Source organism: Pteropus vampyrus, unplaced genomic scaffold, assembly GCF_000151845.1.
Source record: "Pteropus vampyrus isolate Shadow unplaced genomic scaffold, Pvam_2.0 Scaffold7, whole genome shotgun sequence".
In the NCBI taxonomy this organism is placed as follows: Eukaryota; Metazoa; Chordata; class Mammalia; order Chiroptera; family Pteropodidae; genus Pteropus; species Pteropus vampyrus.
Window position 1 is genome coordinate 6,552,098 of NW_011888788.1, and position 7,350 is coordinate 6,559,447.

Consider the following 7,350-nt stretch of genomic DNA (forward strand, 5'->3'; position numbering starts at 1 on the left):
TCACAAACTACCCCTAAATTTGTAAGTTTATGAGCTGAGATGTTCTGCTGATATTGCTCAGCACAGCTGGGCAGCTCTTCTTGTCTTGATTGAGGCTTACTTATATGTTGAACTGGCCTCAGCTGGAATGATGGGCTCTGTTCCACATGGTTTCTCATCTTCCAGCGAGCAAGTTAGGCCCAAGAGAGAGCAAGAAGAAGCAGAGAGGCCATTAACGAGCTCATCAAATGAAACCAATCTGCCATAAAATACTAACTAGTCCAAGACATAAACTCTCACCTGAATATTTGCAATCACTTAACTTCTCTTCCTTCTTCTGCTTTTGCTGCCTTACAAATTGATTCTCCACAGATCAGCCAGAACGATATTTTGGAATTCCAAGTAAAATGTTATCATTCCTCTGTTCAAATACTTCCAATGGCCTCCCATGTCAGAGTAGAAGCCAAAGTCCTTACCATGATTTTCAAGACTGTTTATGAAGTGGCCATCTTCCACAACCACCCCAACATGAACACTATGTTCCAGCCACAGCACATCTCTTCTGTTTTATTGACTTCCCTAGGACATGGATGCTTCAGCATCTTGACTTACTATTACCTGTAGTAGGAATATTCTTCCCTTAGAATCCACTGGGTCCGCTGCCTCACTTCCTCTCAAATGTCATCTCCTCAGAGATTTCTCTGGCCAATCTATAAAAACTAGTACTGCCACCTAGCACTTTGATGTAACCTTTACCATGGTTTACTTTTCTTCATAGCACGTATTATTTCCTGACTTATTAAAATTTGTTTGTTTGTTTGCATGTATCTCCTCCCTACTAGCATATGAACTCCATGAGAACAGAGAATTTATTTCTTTTGTTCATTGCTGTATCCCCAGTGTCTAGAACAGTGCCTGGCATATAAGTACTAATTAATGATTCATTAAACAAATAAATCAATGAATAAGTATCCTTTTACTTAGAGAATTGTTTGAAATTGTTCAATATTCAAAAATCCCTGTAGAAAATGAATGAAGAATGAATTGCTGTGATGCCAATGAAAGTTAAACGATAATGTAATGAAGACCAAGATCTAAATCTTGTTCGTCATCACCCTTATCTGCTATCTTGGCTTTGTGTCATGGCTGGATCTCTTTTAGATGTGATTCAAACAAGAATGAAACTAACAGGAACTAGAACACAAATTTATATTGCCCCATTATATTACTCTATTGAATTCATCTTTCTGTATCACTAGATGCATGAGGATAATTTAAAAAGTAGTTCAAGAGAAAAAAATGTTCAGTTTAACACAATATAAATTTATTATTTGTACTTTTTCCTAAATGATCTTCCTGAAATGTCTAAAACACATCTTAAAACCATTAAAATATTGAGAATAGCAACATAAAAAAAACAGTAAGTTGCCTTTCCAAAGTGTTTTATAAAAAGAAGCCTTCCTTTATTGTTTTGAACATTAATTGTTTTGAGAACTTAGCACAGAAAAACAGATGAAATTCTCAATGCAATAATCATTTTACTTTTTGGTCACATAAATTAAAAGCAATGCCATGTATCATACTGGCAAGGCTGACCAGAGTAGTGGAAAATATGACTGCAACTATGCAAAACTAATTGGACTGTGTCTCTAGTATTTCTCATCTCCAGTGTAGTTAACAAATTCCCAGTTCATGTTCATACCTAGATGTGGCCTATGACCCATATATATGAGCCTATGAATGGTATAAAATAAAATCAAAATAAAATTTCTTATAATACAAGACACTGCAGTCATTAAACTAAGATGAAGCAAGTACTATGAAATATGAAAATATGGTACTCGAATTCTATTTATTCAAAAGTCTTCACTGAGCTGAGCGTGTTCTTTCAACAAATTCAATTACTGATTTGAATATGTATTATATTTTAATTATGGCAGTCACTGGAATAATTAAAGGAAGCACTGGCTAATGACACATTTAATAAAATATCTAATCAGCTTGAGATTAGTCAATCATTTAAGTTTGTTTTCTCATGAAGATCTAATTTCTGGAACAATTGTGCCTATATTTTTGGTAGGTACATCCCTATACTCAGGTCTGTATAATGCATAAATCATTTTGGAATTGTGCTAGTTTATTTTGACTGCTATTCTAGACAAGTGTTAAATAGGAGAGAAAGGCTTTGGCTTTTTCCATAATTGAAATAAATGTACAATGAGCAGTAACTTCTTGAATTCACAGCTAAGTTTGTCTAATCAACATAATGATGCAGATTTACTCTGCCTATGTATGGAATAGCAAAAGAAGGTTGAGAAAGAATAACTATTAATTAATATAGGTCATATAATTGTTATATATTAAGACCAGCTATCATTTCTGGATCGATATTCAGATCATATTTATATTACACAGAAGAGATATATATCAAAAATTTATTTAATAAATGTGTCAAATATTGAAGAACATTTGGTTGGGTACCAAAATGATGCTATGGCAGGATGTTTTTGGCTGTAAGAGGTTCATCTCAAAATGACTTAAAAACATAGAGAGTTATTATCTTATTTAGTAAGAAGTCAGAAGGAGGGCCAGTCCAAGTTATTCAAATTAATTAAAGTCCCTAAGTTCTTAGAATTTGCTCTGTTAGTCTTAGCTGGTTGACTTTTGTCCTGAGCCTTGTCCCTTTGTGGTCAGATGGTTGCAGCACCTTCTAACAATGAAGCCTGAACACAAGGTGTAAACCAGGTTGTCCCAGTCACCACTGACACATGGTCATCCTTTCCATAACTATTACACCATTCTTTGCAAAGACCCCATTCTCACTCAGTGATGGGAAAATTAAATGTTTTCCCATTCAATAATCTAGTCCAACTATGATTGTCTGTCTAATCCTGTTATTATAAAGCAGGTACAGGTAATGAGTCAATGAAATCCAAGTACTGTCAGTATAAGCACAATTTCATCACTGATATGTGCTGATGGGAGGGAGAAGTGAGGAAAAGAAGAAAAGAGAATCTGCTTGGATTAGTGATCCAATGGTTCACTAGTCCATTCACAAGGACTAATGGTTCCTTGGTGGAAACAAATGGACCATGCTGTCTTCTGTTGCTGGGCAGGTAGGAAGACTCTGATTTTTAATTTATTACTGGTGAGTTGGTTTCATTATAGCTGATGGACATGTTTTTTTTCTAAACCTGTTAGCCTTGTATCAGCTGCATTTCCCTTTGGAGCCAACGAATCACACATACTTCCTTTAGGAGGTGTATCTACCTTTCTTCCACTGCTCCAATAAGCTAGTTCACAACTTCTGTCCCTTAGCGAATCTCAGAGATCTTTCATTTAGAAATACAGAAACTTGTGGGGTCCTAGTTTCTGTCCTCTGAGATAAAGGGAGGGTGAGTGACTCTGTTTATCTTGTCTTATTGGCTTAAATCCTTCATAGAGCCTTCTGTCTTCAGAAATCTCCAGATGAGAAGGAAATACTATAGATATAGGCTAGCATACATGAAAATTTTAAAAGTTTTATGTTCAGGCTTCTGTCCAACCTCTCTGACCCTCTTAGATTTAGGAAGCATTCTTGTACTAAACTCTAACTTCCCCCAAACTCTATCTCCTCTAGAATATTTCTCTTTCCTTCATCTCCTGTTTATACCTCCGGTGGCATGGTTGAGGGTGGCATAGGAGCAAATCAAGCATTTTGTGGCAAAGTCTCCATTAAGCCTAGCTATGGAACATCTAGGGATGCTCTTGAGAAAAGAAAAAGCCTGATGTCTCTATCCAGGGCTTCAGGCATCTAAAAGTTTTACTGCAGCTGAAAGATCCACTGTTTAGTGACTGACTTACATGGCTGTCGGCTGGAGTCCTCAGTTCCTCACCACCTGGGACTCTCTATAGGGCTACTTGAGTTTCCTTATAACATAGCAGCCTGTTTCCCCCAAAGTTAACATATTGAGAGAGAGATTCAGAAGCCACAATGTCTTTTATGACTTCATCTCAGACATCACACACTTCCACTTTATTTTAATCATTAGAAGCAAGAGACTAAATTCAGGATACCTGAAAGGGAAATGAAATTAGGCTCTGCTTCATGAAGGGAAGGCCAAAGAATGTGTGCATATTTTAAAACACTACAGTGTTATTATTCTTTTATTATTGTGAGGCACACGCGTGCATGTGCACACACACACACACACACACACTCACACACACAATTTAACTTGACTAAGCTTACGTGGTTAGCAGGCAGGGCAGCTGAGACACAACAAGCCCAGGTAGTCTGACTTGGTGCCCAAGCTCATAACTACAATGTGAAACTGCTGTTCAAGGAAAAAAGATAGATACTCTGGGAATTTGTTATATGCATTGACATTGAAGATTTATACTGCCAGTGATAGTATAATAATTGTCTGGAATTAGAAATCCTACATTATTTTTGGCTAAACTCAAGGGTTGGGCTGAGTAGAAGGTTGGAGGTGTGGAAGAATAGAATGTGGAAGTGACAGTGTCCTTTTAAGATTGCAGAAAGCACTGAGAGAACGGCATCTGAAGATAGGTGGGGAAAAGTTATTTTATTTTTATAAAATTAAAAACTAGATTACTAGTGCCTGAAAATGGGAGGTGATTATTAATGAGATGAAAAAGTTCATCAGATTTCCCAAGTTAACAAGGAATAATTTGATTAAATCAGAAAAATACAGAAAAAAGAGATCATAGCAAACTAAACAATAAGCAGTAGATAAGAATAAAAGACTAAAACCAAGTATATCACTTATTATACGAATTGTAAATGTATTAGAGTCTCTGATCAAAAGACAGAGATAAATTGGATTAAACAACAAAAAGCTAGCTACACAGTATTTATAAGAAGTGTAAATAAATTGATCATAAAAGTTTGAAAATAAGAGATTGGGCAAAAACAAAAAGAAATGAATATTAGACAAGGAAGAATTAAAGAGTGTGTATACTCTCTAAGGAAAGGAAAGATTATGTAACAATAAAAGGCAAAAGTTGGGAATCGGATGTCATAAATTTATATGCATAAACAGCATAGCAGTAAAAATTACTAGAAATATAAGAAGAATTTGTTAAAACTACACTTATTGTGAGAGATTTAATATAGTCTAAGAATTAGACTGATACAGTAAATTTAAAAATAACCAAGTACATAGGAAATCTAATACACAGTAGCCTACAAATAATGAAAATATGTTCAGGAACAAGAGAACTTGTGAGGTGTTTATTTCACAAAAATTTTCCCATAGGATCTTAGAAGGATCTTAGAGAAAAGTACAGATTTTGATATGGATACGTGTATCTGCAAGCTGCTCATGTAAAGGAATAGTTGCTCAACATTCATCCATTCGAAAGTGTTTTGTAAATTCTACAATATAAAAACGTTGATCCAAGTCCTTCATGGAAGTCCTTCATTAAGCAGTGCTCACTGTTGTCAACTAATTTATTTCCCATTTCGAAGCTATGACATGTTTTTATTTCCCTTTTGGAAAGAAATAACTAAATATCTGTTATGAACCAATCATTTGCTTGTATAATACATAAAGTTGTGAATAAATGTGCAGTACAAAATAGTAAATAGCCTTCCCCACAACACAGAGGCACCCCGAAAGAGTTAGTTATTTTTAGAGGAGAAAATTTGAACTCATGGGCATTATAAAAGATGAATTTTGTAAATATTTGTGAAAAGATAACAATAAACTCTACTAATTTTGCCTTAATCTTATGAAAAAATCCATAATGATTCAACAAATTTTACTTCTAATTAAATACACCTTCAGCTATTGTCATACCATACCAGTTACCAACTCATATTTTACTAATCTTCACATATAAATTAAGTACTATTGTTGTTGCTATGAAACAACTACTACGACCTGCTTTTCAGGCCAGTAAATAAGAATTTAAGAGCTCTGGTAGCTAATGCAGTTTATTACTACATTTTAATGGCAATATTTATAAAGATGCGTGAAGTAATTCAGTAAAATCACTTTTCTGTATCAAGAATTTTGCAGAAAGCCTGAGACTATGTAAAAAGTACTAAATGTACAACCTTTTGGCATAGTTGTAATTTAAAAATAAAATGTTATTTAATACTAGATAAAGATAGAAGCACAAGTTAGATTATTGGGTCAGAATTTAGCCCATGAATCAATCTGTCTCATAGTTCATATTGGTTAAAAACTACATCAACTTTTCTGCCAGTTCTCAGTTAACTTTGTTTTAAGCAGCAGGACTATTAATGCCTTTTACTCCCATTTTTCCTTTGTGTTGTCCAAGTTCTGATAACTGTACTGCCAAATGGCTAAGGGCAAAAAACTACAGAAATAAAATTCAAGTTAAAAACTTTGCACTGTTTTTAAAACCTCTGGTGAAAGAGATGAAAGGTTGTGTCTATTTCCTAATCCATGGGATTTCTAAAATTTACCCATGTTATGCCTGCCCCTTAAACGAAAGAAGCTGGTAAATTTAAGTAGTTCAGCATAACTGGCCTCCCTGGGCATCAAAAAGGTTGAAATTAAATATAATTATCTATTGCGAAGCTACTTTTAAGTTACCTACTCATAGAATCAAAGAGTTTTTATGAAACTCAGAGTAAATTTCAATTGAAACCATGTCAGGAGAGTGAGTCAGACTGCTTTGCTTATTGCCAAGGTCTCAATCAACTAACAAACATTTACCCAAGTTCTCAAAATATTTGCACCAATAGTTCTAATAAATCCAAACATAGCTTACACATTACTGATCCATTCTCTTCAGTCTCCTAGATGTGTTTCTTCCCAAATCTGCCAGATCCTCAAATAACTTTAGGAACCTTCTCCAGAGTTAAACAACGCTACCATTGACATCAACTTTGTCTCTAAAATGAGAGACTATCATCATAAATGTCCATTGATGACTTGTAATATAGAGTTAGAACTATTCATCTGTAGAAGCGTTCCCTAAGAATCAATTACAGGTGTCCACCAGAGCCTAGAAGTGATCATTCATTGAAATGCCTACTTCCATTATGGCTTTTACGGGCAGTTTTTATTATTCTCATTACAAACTGAGAGCCAAGTAACCTGAGTGACATGCTCTTCATTACCAAACTCCACTAAGTCAACAACCTAAACTCAAATGTGAGACTTTTCTGAGAAACAGTAATTCAAGAAACGGTGACCTAACACTATTAAAATGATCTAACAGAGTTATGTGGTAAATTCTTGGTGAATAGTGTGGCTTGTCAATAAAATTACATTCAAAATCTCCAAGGAACAAGCTCTCAGACTAATAATCAGTAATCAGAGCATGCAAAAATCACAAAATACCAGTATGTACCCACTAGATTGGCAAAAAGTTTAAAGTGTGACAAAATCA